Source organism: Sciurus carolinensis, unplaced genomic scaffold (genome assembly GCF_902686445.1).
Source record: "Sciurus carolinensis unplaced genomic scaffold, mSciCar1.2, whole genome shotgun sequence".
Taxonomy (NCBI): domain Eukaryota; kingdom Metazoa; phylum Chordata; class Mammalia; order Rodentia; family Sciuridae; genus Sciurus; species Sciurus carolinensis.
In genome coordinates, this window is record NW_025920283.1 from 258,336 (window position 1) to 273,125 (window position 14,790).

Genomic DNA, 14,790 nt, shown 5'->3' on the forward strand with positions numbered 1-14,790 from the left:
TAAGTCAACGCCTCCAAAAGACAGGAAAGACCTCATTTCTGGTAGTCTGAGATGGGGATGTGAGCTACAGAGGGCAGCCCAAGTCACATGGCTTGCTGGAGACCCTAAGGACTTTTTTTTTTGGTGCAATGCTGGGGATTGAACCTGAAAGGACTCATCTTAACTTAGTTTTTGTTCTGGGCAGAAAGAAAAAGACTAACATGAGGAACTCAAGCAAGTGACAGCCCTCCCTTCTCTCTTCCAGTGAAGGAGAGCTGAACTATAACTCCAAAGCCACTCTTCAGTAAAAAAGGCCCCTGTGAAGCAACTTATTCAGCCTCCAGTCTCATAAAAGAACTGCTTAGGCACTAGTGTTTGGAGTTCAACCACTCTGAGTTCTTTTCCTTCTCATGGTGTTGGTCTAGATAGGTAACAACTGGGATCAAGTGCATCTGTATTTTCCCTGGGTGGAGCCCCATCAGTGGTCTGGGCTGGGATGTTTCTCTGTGGCAGAGGGTGCTCAGAGATCCCCTGAGGGTGTAGAGGTTGAAGGTGGCAGGTGTGCACACTCAGGTACCTTCATGGTCTTAGTTGAGGCTTAGGACTGTGGCCTTCCAAGTCTGATAGACCTGACTGACCTTGTTAACATGACAAAGAGGCTTTGCCTCTTGGGAGTGAGCGTTCATTGGCTAAGCTCAAAGAGAGTTGACACACCAGAATTCCAGTTATTATCTGAGTAATGATTTTTATGTACAAGTGGACTCACATGAGAAACCAAAGGATCCCCAGAAACCTGGGGCTTGAAGCAGCCATGGCAGCAGGGCAGCAGGTCTTCTCCACCAAGGGTTGCTGCGGCCTCTGTGCTCAGTGCCTGGGCTGCTGTCTGTCCACAGCTTATTTTGTGTCATTTCTCTGGTTCAGCTTGAATGCCTACTCAGAGAAGGCTCCACTGCTCCCAGTACAGGATCTCCCACCTCACCACCACCTGGACACTCATTACACCCTGCATTTCCATTTAAGCTCTTACTACAATTTTAATTAATTATTTTCCAGGCTGGTTGTTTTACTGATTTTCAGTTCAGTGAGAGCAGGAGCCATGTCTGCCTCATACACTGTAAACACCCAGGCCTCGTGGAAGGGAGAGGAGGCAGAGGGGCATGGAGAGGAGAGTTGACACCTGCTTGCCCTCTGTGGAGCAGCCTTGCTGATGAGACCACAATAACCTAAGCCAAGACCCTCTCTCCTCCCAACAGTGCCAATAATGGGCCTTACCAGAGTTGACCTTGCTGACTCTCCCCCTTGTTCTTCCACTTCCTGCCAACCATTTCGTCCAACTCTCGCTTCAGGCATGAATTACCTCTGCGTGGGTCACAGCCTAATCACCTGGCCCATATGCCTTTCTGTCTGCTGCTGCAGCTTTGTCTTCTGCTGTTCTAACTTAGTTGGTCACTTTTAACTTTAATCTCAAAGGGCAGCCATGTGCCTTTTGGGGGGCGGTTACCACCACTGCCTGGGATTGAGAACAAAGCACTCTTAAAATGTCCAGCAGTCAGGAGAAATAAGACAACTGTGTGTGCATGTGGATAATGTCTGTTCATACTTAATTAAAACAGAAGCTACAAAATGACATTCTTATATGCCTTGGCTATTTTCTTAAAATATGATACTAATTTTGGTAATTCAAAACAGAACATGCCCTGGCCTGAAATTCTGGGTCAGATCTTGACTGCTCTGATCCAGACTCCAACCCTGCAAGGTTGCCAGTGAGTCCTATTTCAGTACTGGCTTCTGTAAATGAGGTGCTGGACCAGATGACCACTTTGGCCCCTTCTTGATATTACATGCAATGCAATGCTTATCTCACCCAAGAGCTCCCTCAACTTCGTAAGCACCCCACAGACTAGTTTGACTTTCGGAAATGAGTACCACCACACACAGAGTCTGGGAAAACCATCTCTACAGGGACCAATCATGGAGACAATTCAGGACTTTGACAACTAAAAATGGCATTACTGGGGAGACAAGCAGATGTTTATTCTTGGGACCTGACACAATGAACAGAACGAATTCTCCACCACGAGAGTTATTGGATGCCAGATGATCATGCCTGGAGGACTGAGGCACCTGGGAAAGCTGGGTAAATGGTAACATTAAGTACCATGCACCCTCTTCTGGTGCTGTATAACCTAGACACAGGGTGTTTGCAGAAAGTATCTTCCATATGTTCAACAGTCAATCATTATGATAAAATGTTCCCATAAACTTATACCTTTATAAACTTTGCAGAAAGCACTTGCCTGCTCTATTTTTGATATTTGGAGGTCAGCCCCCTTCTCCTCAGTGCCTCAACGTTCAGATTTGTGCACAAATCCCTTACTGATGTTAAATTATGCTCTCAGTTAGGTCATTAGCTATAGTCCAAACTCACTCATTATATTCTGTTTATAAACCCAAACCAGCCTCACTTTTAATCAGCTGGCCTGCTATGTACAAAGTCATATTCATGTTTAAACAGTCCACACACCCTGCTTATGGAATGGGCATCTCTGGTGAGGCCCTTCCCACCTGAAGGGAAATTACCAAGAAGAATCGAGACAGCCCACAGGGTTTATACACCAGAGACACATACTTGTTTCTGCCATAGCAACTGTGCATAGATGGTACACGAAAGTACGATTTCTCACAAATTTCTGATACTAGTTCAAACAGGTGGCTTATAAAAGAGAGGCCCTGAGAGTTATCTGAAAGTGGCCTGGGACACTGTGCTTCTACCTTGAGTAGTAAGACTCTACCCACAGGGCCTCTCTGGCACTGGCAATGTGCTGCTCCAGGGCCAAGCTGGGTGCTGCTGGGAGCACTGCACTGCACTGTCACCAGTTTTCCACCATGCTGTCACCCAGGTAGTGTTTGTGGAACTTCAGAATTCTTGAAACCAGACAGGAACAACCAACATCACAGGAGGTTGGGGTGGCTGGAGAGAGAGATGGAGGGCAGGGCATGGGAGTGCCGATGCCATGCGACTTCTTTGAAAAGCACCCCAGAGGGCCTTCTAAACTCAGGTCAGTGCCCTTTCCATAACTTTTGCCATCACAGGTGGTGCCTGAAGCAAGGGAATGAAGATGCAGCTTTTGCTTCTGATGATGCACTCAGAAGCTCCTGGATAACTAGACTACTCCCTGCACATTTCCAAACTCATGCTTTTCAGAATCACCAGTTAGGGAAGGTCTCCTTTCAGGATCTGTGCACGAACATGCCCAGGTACTATTATATGTTTTCAACACACATATAATTAGCCACGTGGAAATTATGTCACAAAGACCTTTCATATCACAAAAGCAAATAAAAATAAACACACATATAAAGGTCAAATAAAAATACCTTTTAAAAATAAGACTAATTGGTCAGTGGGTCATTAACGGATTAAAGGTGCCAAAAATGATGTCTCCATGAAACCGAAGCCATCCCTGCTAGTTTTCTGGCAAAAAACATTGGGCATATTCTCAAAAGATAAGAAACTGTCTCAGTCCTGCAAAATGCTGGTCCCTGCTGATTGGATTAGGGCCCCCAGGGAAAGTATTGGAGTGTCATTAAGAGCAAAGAGGAATGAAAGAGGAAATAATAGGTGCCTCATTACACATGGCTCATTATTACAGAGATCTGCATATGCCACCCGTCAAATCATGTCCCCAAGATGTAACAACCACAGACAGAAAGTGTTTTTCTCTTTGAAATAAGCAGTCTTTGTTCTTTCTTCTAATACCAACAGCATAGGTAGAGAAGCTCTATGGATAACCCTAGAGAGGACTATCACCTTTTCTGCCCATTAATAATGCAGCTATTTTCCACTGTGCTCTATTCTCTACTACATTCATTTTCCAGGAAAATCTCCATGTAGGCCTACTTAACCAGCCCCCTCAAGTTTCCATCTTTCCTTTATCAGAAGAGCTGCATTTGTGACACAGAAGTCATACAAATAGTCTACTAAGCTCAATTCTGTTTTTTACAGTAGGAGCTTACAAAGATTGTGGGTCTGAGCTGGTCTTCATCTTTCACATGCAATAGGAACCAAATTACAAGATCTTTTTCTACTTGCTTTATTGTTTTCTTATGAGCAATGCCTTACTTTTCTTCCTGTAGGCTCATTCCAGTGGACAGGCCTCCTCTATTTAGACTTGTCAATTATTTCCTTGTCTCTCCCCTTTTCCTTTTCCCATCCAAGCAGTCCCTCCTTCCAGCAAAGTTCCACAAGTGGCACTGTTAACATTAAATCTTAAAACTTCATTCCACACTGGGCTCCAACATGCTTCCCTCACATCTTCTCTCTTCTAGACCCTCTGGGCAAAAAGGGTTTAAACCTCTGAGGTCTCTACTGCTTTAAAATTGCTCTCTTTCAAGCTTTTCCCAGTCTTTCAATCCAACTTCTAATCCCACCTCCTTAAAAGCTGATACACTGATGTGAAAGCTCAAAAAATGTAAAGCACCATACCTTCAAGACAGACTTATTTTTAAGTGAGGCAACATAATGCAGAGGACTGGATCTCGTGGTAAATACAAACATGGAAGAATTGCTAGACCAGGGAGAGCCCACAGACCATGTAGAGACAGATGCCACAGCTGTGGTGGCACATCAAGAATGCCTTGCTGCCTCCTGTTCAGGCATCAGCACCAAGTGGTGATTTATGTGAGTGTACGCACATGTCTCCTTCATTAAGTTATTAACTGGAACAAAAGGGACAGTTTCTGTGCATGTTGGAAAAATCGATCCCAAAGTGTTAGATGGACTTAACACTGATTATAATAAATAATAAATTATAACCCTAGGCAATGAGTACATTTAATTTTTCAAGGGGAAACTTGAGTGTTCCATACATACAGGAAAGGGCAGGTTACTGAAAAGTTCTTAACATTCAACTTCAAAGACTTTGTTTCACTGAATATCTTCTGGGAAGAGGCAGGTGACAGAGAAGCAGGAAGTGGATAGTAAAGACCTGGGTGAGGGGAGCTGCAGGCTGCCCCAATGCCCTGGAGCATGCAGGCCTCGGAGAACAATTCCCAGCCATGAAAGTCACAGCCCAGAGGACAGGCCCAGAGGGTGCACTCACTGGAAGCAGCATGGAAGGCTGTGTGACTGTGGAAACAGTAGAGGCCTGAGTCTTCTCAGGTGCTTCCCCTTAGAGGTTTGAGCCAGATGGTAGAAGGAGGGAACGTGAGGGGCCAGTGACACCTGCTCTGGCTCCCAGACTGCCACACTTCCCAGTACCAGAGCTTCTCTACCTTAGTACCAATCACCCAGTACTGCACTCAGAGACTTAGATGGTTCAACAGCCTGAGAGCATCTTAATTATTATCCCCAGGGCTGGCATTCAGCTGCAGTAGATGCTCTATTAATCTTTGTCAAATAAATGAATGAGTGTTCATTCATTGTTAATTGTGCCTTCAGAGTCTTTTGTGACAGCAAATCATACCTCATCAGAGCAGTCATCAAAAACTCGGGGACAAGGGGCATTCACCAGTTGCTCTCACCGAGGTTGATGACCACCTGCTGCAAGGACTGGTAGGACAAATCTTCAGGCTGAAGAGGAAGAGTTTGTAGTCCATGCTCAGCTGCACCTTGTGCTGGATGGTTTCAAACAAGGCTGGTGCCCTATAAAGCTGTAAACAGGAGGAAGAATGTCATCCATTTCCCAGAAGTCAGTGTCAGCTGTTTACAGAATACAGACTTGCTTATATTGTGGTACACAAACTAAATATTTTTTAAAAGGTCCGAAAAGGATCTTTATTTCCAGGTAGGTCTTTGTGGACCTGAAGAAGTATCACATCATCCCCAGTAAATTATAGCTTCTGAAACCAAAGAAGTACTAACTTTGATTTAAAAAAACATTTCTCTTCTTGTCCCCAGGCAGAAGGCACAGAGGATGGGAAAGGGCACTGGAGAAGGACAAGACCAAGGAAAGGCCGAGGGGGACACACTCTCAGGAGGGTGGCAGCCTTTGCAGATGGTTCAGTTACCAATCACCCACCACCCTCTCGCGAGCCAGGACTTTACTGGAAAAGCTCTCCAAGGGCCCACGTCCACTCATATGGATCCTTAAAGACAGCCTCACACACTGGAATGGACTCCTCAAGGTCTGGCCACGCCCACTGCATGGGCACCTTGAGGACCAGACAACTGTCATTCCTGATGGAGCTCCTGTCCTGCTGTTTCTCCAAAGTGAAAGAAGAGCATTGTAAGATTGAGGGCCTTAGACTAGGACAGCACTGAGCAAGGCATGTGCCACTGAGCTGCCCTGTGACTTGGCAAGATTCAGTGCCTTAGCGCTCCCTCTCTGTGAAGGCAGTAATCATCCTTTGACTTCACAGGGTATTTTGAAGAAAATTCAGTGGGTAAAAGTATTTGAAAATAGTAAATCAATGCATCAATATAAAATTTAATTTTTGCGGTCAGTAAATTAGAGTTAATTCTTTAAATTCCCTTTAATAATTTAAAAGTACAGTACAGTGCCTTAACATTCCAGATTATGGCACCTTCTCAGTGCTGTGAGCACCCAGGAGGAGCCTTGATTGACTTGTCCTCCTTCCTCCCCCTTGCCTAGTCCCATATCCACAGGGGTCACATGCAGGCTAAGGGGGTGAGTGCGTGACCTTAGAAGCAGCCGTCTTTCTCCACCTCCAACCTAACAGAGGAAGCCATAACTATAGGGATCTTTCTACTCTCCAGAGCTGCATGACAAGGAACTGCTCTTCAACTGTCTGGACACAAGCAGAGGCATGGACTTACCAGAGGAGAGTGTCAAGTGTACCTGTTGCTATAACTGGAAACTTACAAAGATTAAATCCAATAATCATGAATTCTTGTTTTACTTCTGTTATAAAGAATATAGTTTCATATTAAAGTTTAATGAGGAGCAGCAGCACATAATACAGGAATTCCAAAGAAATGATTGAGACAGCTATCACATGAATGAGCAAGGGTCTTCTTCCCTGTATGAAGTTTCAACACCTCCCGGGTGGCACAGGCTGGGAATCCTGTACCTAGGGCATGAGGCCAGCATCTCTGGCAAATGCCACCTCTGCTACCTCTCCCACACTTCTGGAAATGAACTCCACTGGGGTTGGGGTTCTCCTGCTCACCTGGTCAAGGGTCTCCTCCAGGTTCCATTAGCCCAGAGGGCAAGGCCAAGACCATGGTAAATTTTTGCCTTATCTTCTCTTCAGTCCATTTATTCAGCTAACTTAAACCTGAAACCAGATAGAAAAAATTAAAGATACAGAGAAGATTGGTAATTCCACCCCCTCAGCAAGTCCTGGTGACTTTGCTTTAGGGGTAAAGAGTGCTAAAAGCACAGCTAGAGAGGGAATGAGGACGAGAGCTCCCTTCAAATGCCATGTTAGTAGCAGAGTTTCCAGGACACTCAGAGAAGGCCCAACAAGAGCTCAGGCAATGGCTACAGTAGCAGACAGGTTTGCAGGGAAGCAGATACAGAAACAAACGAAACCTCAACCTGGCCACCCTCCCAGATGCGAAACCCTTAGCTTTACAAATGGAGACTACTGGCTGATAAATTATCTTGCCCCATTATCTGGCTGGAAAAAGCTTTCCCTGACAGTCAAGCACAGAAGTCATGATAACACTTCTTCCCGTCTCACTGCACGAAGGCATGCAGTGTTCTCCTGAAAGCAGAACAGGATACGGCCTGCCTCTGCTGATGTTGCTGATGTGATGGCATGTTCTAGTCCACTCTGTGTCCCTGTAAGTCTGAGACTTTGATGTACCTCAGTGGGGTTGCAAACCTATAATATTATGCGTCAAAGATTTAAATGAGACTGTCCTCATATTAATGGCCTTCAGATAGGCAGCTGGAATCTGGGTCACTTACCCACAGCAAGCTTCTTGGTTTCAGGACACCAGCAGCCTCTGGGGCCTTGTGGAAGCCCAATGTGCAGGCAGTCACTTATTTTAGTGGTCACTAAGCCATTCTCAGTGTCACTCTGCCATCATTATCCTGCTCTCTGTACAGACCAGCTAGCTTGAGGAAACAACATGGGGGCTCCAAAGTACGCTGCACACACAAAGCAGGGCTTCCCTCTGGTCTAGGTCAGGGGTGGGTGCTGCCTCTGAGCACAATGGCTGGTCAATTTCCAGCTGCTGGAAAGGAACCAAGTCAGGTCAGAGCCTAATAAAAGGGACATTCAGATTCAAGGTCATAAAATATGTATTTCAAAATGCACTTAACTCAAGGTTTAGAAACAGAATTTTCTCTCTAAATTGTCATTTGGGTAAAAAAACTACTACTTGAAAATAACTCACATTTTTATTATTTTATTTTGGGGGAACTGAGAACTGAACCCACAGGTATTTTATCACTAAGATACTTCCCTAGCCTTTTTATTTATTAAGTTGCTTAGGGTTTTACTGAATTGCTAAGACTGGCTTTCAACTTGCAATCCTCCTGCTTCCCAAGTTGCTGTGATAACAGGCATACACCACCCTGCCCAGCAAGTCATATTTTTAAACACCTCACAGAAAGGAGACACATGTGAAAGAAAATAGTTCTCGAGAGAAAACCAGGAGAACAGGGGTTGTTTTAACCTTCAACAAGCTGCCAGGTTGGTTCTTCAGGGTCGATGTCCCTGCCAGGTCTAGGCATGAGTCAGAAGTAAACTGCCTGGGTTGAGCCACCATAGAAGGTGTCTTCAGTGGGAGCAGGGACTTTGCTTGGCTCCTGCTGTAGCCCAGCACCTGGCATTAGGCAGGGGCTCTACAAAGAAGAGGTAAGAACCCACTAGACGACTAAGTGCATGGTGCACACCTGCAATTCCACCTACTTGGGAGGCTGAAGCAGGAGGATCACAAGTTCAAGGCCAGCCTGGGCAACTCAGATCCTCTCTCAAAATAAAATTTACAAAGGGCTGAAGTTATACCTCAGTGGCAGCGCACTTGCTGAGCATGTGTGAAGCCCTGGGTTCAATCCCCAGCACTATAAAAAACAGAACAACACTCCACCAGACAGATGTGGTAACCGGCCTGTCGAGCTATATGCATCTGCTGTTCAGGAGACTGAACTACCCGCCCAACTCCCCAGGGCCTAGCACACCAGATCCTGGTGACATAACCCCAAGTAAATCACAAAACTGCAAAATCACTCTGCAAAACGAGAAACCAGCAGCTTTACACTGAAGCATTCATCCACATCACCTAGACTTGTTCAACTTAGACCAAGCCTCACTGTGAGAGGCCAAAGCAGGGGACAGGGACAGGATGATGCTTATCTGCAACCCCCTCCTCTCTGAAGGCCAGGAGAGAGCTCTGGGGCATTTTCCAGATGAAGGGTCTCCCCCACTACCAGAGGCTATAGACACAACTTGGAGCAACTCAGACCTCACGAGAAGGGACACCTGATTTAGTCCATGAGGGAAGGCATTAGGTTGGAGCTCTCCATAAGGCAAACACCATGGAGATGCTATAAATAAAGTTTTTAGAACTTTATGAAACTTAGAAATCACAAGAAATAATAAAAAAGGAACTGGGCAGTTTCCCCTTATGGTGGTACAATGTCTCAGGCAACCAGCTATTGCATGGGAATAGTTTTTCAGGAGGTCTGAAGAATGTAACTGAAAAGTTGTCAGATGCTGGGTCTCAATTTAATCATTTTCACAAATTCAACTGAAAATTGCCCATAGATTATTGGAATTTCACCAGTCAAGTGCTTCTGGAAACCAGAAATCATTGTTCATATTTAATGCAGAGCCCCATCTGCAAAAAGTGGGAGCTAAATAAGGCCTGGACAGAGGATTGCAGGCCCTCAGGACCCTCAGTCTGCACCCAGTGCAGGCCCCTCTGTGCAAGAACAGGGAGCCACCTGCCTCTCCCTTGCTCTTCCCTGGGCTTCCTGCTTCTCTATCCTGGGCTTCCCAGTTGGGGCTCAGCAGTAAGGAGAAAAGCACAGCCGGCCCAAACCTGCACTGTTCTCTGAGGTTTAAAATGGCCCCAGACAGGGTCTTGTTTGGTTCCTGGGGTAGAAAACCCAGACTGAGCCTCACTCTGCAACTAACCAGTCACACAGTCAGGAAACAAAGGCCCTGACTGTGTTATCCTTCTCTGAGCCTCACGTGAGTTAGCTGCAAAAATGGGAAAATTATACACTCCTTGAGTTTGTGAGGATTAAATGAGATTAAATAAACTAATATGCAAAAACTTTTAGAAACTATAAATAAGAGGTTTCATAGGAAATCAGCAATTCTTTCACTAGTGAGTGAAGAGCATCACACCTGCTCTCTACTGTCCAGCTTTGAGGATCTGGTGTGCTGTGAGAGGACTTAAAAGCTGAAGCCCCACCCAGTGGGGCTTCTGCTTTGGGGAAAAGGAGGCATTCAAGACCAACTGTACTCAGCTAACTGATGGAACCTGATGACAGAGGAGGAAGAGAAGTGGTCAGTTCCTAGGTCCTCACTCAGTGCCTCGTTCTGTTCATGGGGGGACAGAGGGGGAAGGATTGGGTAATTGGGGCAGGCTGGCAGCTGGCTGGAGAGCACATGTGGGGAAGGTGGGAGACTAGTGGCCGCTTTTCTCTGTCATCCCTTTTAATAGCAAACTTCAGAAAATAAAAAAATATTCATGGTTTACACATACTTTCTTTTCACAATTCATACTGTTAAGTTTCTGTAATGTTCTTCAGCAATATTTAATTTTTTGCTCTAAGTGTTATAAAATATCTACATAGAAGCCTATTTTGTTTAACTCTTTTTGTGAATACAGAATATCATAAGCAGGGATATCTCAAACATTTATTCTTCCATATTTCCAAATCAAGGAAGGTGAAACATAGCTCTGCAAATATATTCTATGACTAAATCCACCCCCCCCAAAAAATCAGATTTTGAGTCTGATTTAAAAGCTACAGAAGTCATAGTTTCAAACTCAAAGAACACATTAGTTCCTTAGGGTTTTCCTGGGGTGAGAATCAATAATTTAATCTTATCCATTAAAATCAGCAATTAATGTACCATTTTTATTCAAATTGCTTATATGATTAATTTGATTATTTAAAAAATATATTTAAATAATTTATCTTTAAAAACTATGTAACGTTTCTTTATGTAGGTGGAATCAGTAAGATAAGAGCCTCAGCTGTTTTCAAAATTAATTTTATAATTCAGGGATTTTATTCTCACTCTTTGGGTAAAATGTTTTCTCTTTCATTTTTCGAATAGTTATTATTTAGCATCAAAACTGACAGTTGAGAGAAAGTCTATTATTTCTTATTAGTTAACATGTTTTTGCCATCCTTTGTTTATGAGGAGGTAATAAGAATGACTATCTTTCAAACACTGAAAATTCTTCTAATGCAAATATAAGGATAAAAGGGTTACATATGTTCTGTACCAGGAATGAATAAACACATTTTTTGAAGTTATGATTGCCTTCTGTTAGTACAAAATATGAAATTTAGCCATAAACAAAATTAACTGAAATTAATGAAAGAATAAAAGATAAAATCCCTGAATTTAGAAACAGTTTAATCTGTTTTAGACATTTGTAAGTTAATTTTAATTTTATAATAACCCATGTTTAGAAGATAGGATAAATAAGTAAACAGTTTTTGTTTTGTACACACATGTAAATTGATTCTAGTCCTGTCCCTGATAAAATCATTGTACTAAAAAAAAAGAAGGTGGAAAGATTGAGCAACATATAACTTTGCTATTTGAGTTTTAAAATATTTTTTTTTCTATTTTATTATAATTTACTGTATGTTATGGTTTAGATATATGATGTCCCCCAAAAGCTCATGTTAAATAATGCAAAACCATTTAGAGGTGAACTGAGTTATGAGTATATTAACCTAATTCAGTGCGTGATTTCATTGGTACAAAGTAACTGGGTCGTAACTTAGGTAGGTAGAGTGTGGTTGGAGGAGTTAGGTCACAGGGGAAAACCGCTTTTTTTTTTACCTGGTGAGTGGAGCTTGCTCTCTGCTTCCTAACTGCCACATCCTGAGCTGCTTTTCTCTGCCACACACTTCCACCAGGTTGTTCTGCCTCACCTCTGGCCCAGAGCAATGGAGCCCATCATCAAAGGACTGAGACCCTGAAACTGAGTGCCAAATAAACTTTTCCTCTCCTAAAAGTGCTTTCAAATGATCTACTCCTGCCTTCAAAATAAAATGGTATCACATCCCAACTTATTCATGCAGTCAAATATGTACCATCATAACTTTTATGTGTCTAGCACACACAAAAGCCCTGAGAGTAGAAAACTGGATATGGTTCCTGCTCCCAAGGAGCTTAAAGTTTGATAAAGGAAACAGGAAATATTTGCTAAAAAAAAAAAAAAAAAAAAAAAAAAGGCAGTATAGAAACATGACTTGCACAAGATTTATGAAGACCAGGTTTGACAAAGCACTGGGAGAGGCTGATCTTTATAAAGATTAGAAATTTAAACTGAGCACTAAAAGGTTATTAGGGAGTGCAAAAAGTCATGGTGACTATTTTTTATAAAGCAACATGAAAGAAAAGGAAACTGACATGGAATCAAATATTAAAAATTAAGTTAATTATCTAGAAAATATCCTCTAGATTTAAAACACAATTTAAACAATCAGATTGGGGCTGGGTGCAGTGGTGAACTCCTGTAGTCTCAGAGACTCAGGAGGCAGAAGCAGGAGGATCACAAGTTAGAGGACAGCATCAGCAACTTGGTGAGGACCCAAGCAACTTAGCAAAACCCTGTATCAAAATAAAAATCAAAAAATAAGGCTGGCAATGTGGTTCAGTGTTAAGCATCCCTGGGTTCAGATCCTGGTACAAAAATAAACAAACGTATATGTAAGAATGGTATAAAACATGAATAAAGGTACAAACCGAAACCAACTGTATGATATAGAGATTTTGACTTTTGAAAATTTTTCAAAAGAAAGATGATGGTGAAAAGCGCGGCCTGCGGGTGGCGACTGTGCTGAGCCGGCCGGGCCGCGAGGTACTGAGCCTGCGGCGGCGGTCCATGCTGACTGTTGCGGGGAGGGAGGTGACATCGCCCTCTGCCGGCCCGGCCAAGAACGGGCGGCCCTCGACGGAGGCGCGGGGCGGCGCGGGCTGTGCTCTAGCCAGGATCCCGTCACTACCGCGCGACTTGAGCGTCCTCAACGCGAACTGGGGCTCGTGGCGGGAGCCAGAGCGCGTCTACAGCCGCGCCGCGCAGCAGCATCCACGACGAGCCGAGCCGCGCCACCCGCGCCCTGGATGGGCCGCGCCACGCCACGGGTGCCGCCAGTTCGGGGCCAGCCGCCGGCCCGCGTCGCCCTGTCAACCTCGACTCGCCACTAGCCGCGCTGCACAAGGAGATGGTGGGATTAAGGCAGTTGGCCATGTCGCTGCTGTACCAGTTGCGGGGCCTGTACGAATCAATCCAGGACTACAAACACCTGTGCCAAGACCCGAGTTTATGCCAGGACCTGTCATTTTCCCTTCACCCGGACAGCTCCTACCCACCGGATGCCTCTGACGACGATGAGCCTCCTGATGCCAGCCTGCCCTGACCCATCACCCCGAACTGCCCCAGACACACAACGCCCCGAGATCAGTGGCTGCAGGACGCCTTCCACATCAGCCTCTGAAGAGCTGGGGTGGGTGGGAATGCACCCGTGCAAAAAGGCTCAAACCCACCCTTGAGCAAGTCTTCAGAAGACAGTGTCTGCTCTTCCACCTGTACCACCTGACTTCTCAGGAGAACCAGGCACATGCCCCTCAGGCAAAACTGCCAACCCCCTCCTGGCTGGCTGGCACTGGGTGGGTACCTGCGTTGCCCATAGTACTAGGCCTCCTCTTCTCCCATATACGCGCACCCCCAGCTTGGCATTGGGGCCCAAAGCATCTTGCACTCTCCTTGGCACCACTGGGATTGGGATGAATGCCTGACTCCCATCTTTTTTTCATCTTTTGCTGCTACTGGCAGCTGCTGGCTCAGGGGCATCCCACCTGCGGTCCCTGGGATCCACTGCCCTGAAGAAGGGCCTGCAGACCCATGCCTGCAACTATCCAAGGCCATAAAAGGCTAAGGCCCCACGCTGGATATTTAAGTTTAGGGGCCAGCCTAAACTTAAGTACTCTCCGGGGGAAAAAAAAGAAAAAGAAAGAAAGAAAGAAAGATGATGGTTATTTACTACTCAAGTTTTTAATAAAATTATATTTGACTTAATAAGATTGAATTCTTCTTCTCCCTTTCAATATTTTCTTTCAACAGTAGTTATGTATTTTATTTTACCTCAAATTTAGATATACCAATAGTATCATTTAACCATAATAAATATTCATTTTGTTTTTAAATAATTCCTTTTGCTAAGCTCTTTTTTTTGGGGGGGAGGGGATATTGGGGCACAGAGGCACATCTGCAGCCCTATTTTATATTTTATTTAGAGACAAAGTCTCACTGGGTTGCTGAACATCTTGCCTTAGCTGAGGCTGGCTTTGAACTCATGTTCCTCCTGTCTCAGCCTCCCTAGCCACTGGGATAACAGGCATGTGCCACTGGGTCCAGACTAAGCTCTTATTGTACAACAAAATCATTGGTCATTAGCCTTTTAACACAAATTTAAAATCTTTCTCCACTTTCATCAACAAATCCACAAAATACCATTTAACTCTTTGGTTATCTATTAAAGTTTATCATAAATAAAATATTTTGACTATAAGAAAGCTAACAAAGATCGTGGTCTCATGCCAAGACTCACTGAAAAAGAAATGCAATAAAATGTTTCAAAGTTAATGCAGTGAAGTAGACCACTTGGCTGAATTAGAAATTATTTTAAATTGTAT

The 14,790-nt window shown here is 44.3% G+C and overlaps 1 pseudogene; it reads left to right on the top strand.

Moving 5' to 3' along the window:
* Positions 1–14,055, top strand: part of LOC124975485 (leucine repeat adapter protein 25-like) — a 28,293-nt pseudogene extending 14,238 nt beyond the window's left edge.
* Positions 14,056–14,790: the final 735 nt, after the last annotated feature.